Genomic DNA, 513 nt, shown 5'->3' on the forward strand with positions numbered 1-513 from the left:
CGGCCCCTCCCCCACCTCCTCCGGACGCCGCCTCCCCCTCTTGCAAATTGTAGGTAATTTAAATGTAGATTTTAGAATGTAGAAATAGTTTATTTAGTAAGTGTTTAAAATAATTAGTAAGTAAATTAATAAACTAGTTGAACTAGTTTAGTTTTAGTTAAACTAGTTTAGTAAATTAATAAACTAGTTGAACTAGTTGAATTAATAGAACTAATGTATTTTTAGTAAGAAAATTAATATAACTAGTTGAACTACTTTATTTTTAGAAAGAACTAGTTTTTTTTTCTATTTATAGTAAGTTTATATTCAGTAAGACCTAGTTGAATTAATAGAACTAGTTGAACATGTCATATTTGTTGTTATTTTTTTATTTTAAGCAATTATTCGGGATGTATTAGTGATAACTTATAGGGTTTTAGCTTTTGCAGAAATCAAGGAGTCCCTCCTCCCTCCTCCACCGACCCCCTCCGACCTCGAGGTGAGATCAGCCAAATCTCCATGTCAATATGAGTC

Source organism: Triticum dicoccoides, chromosome 2A (assembly GCF_002162155.2).
Source record: "Triticum dicoccoides isolate Atlit2015 ecotype Zavitan chromosome 2A, WEW_v2.0, whole genome shotgun sequence".
In the NCBI taxonomy this organism is placed as follows: Eukaryota; Viridiplantae; Streptophyta; class Magnoliopsida; order Poales; family Poaceae; genus Triticum; species Triticum dicoccoides.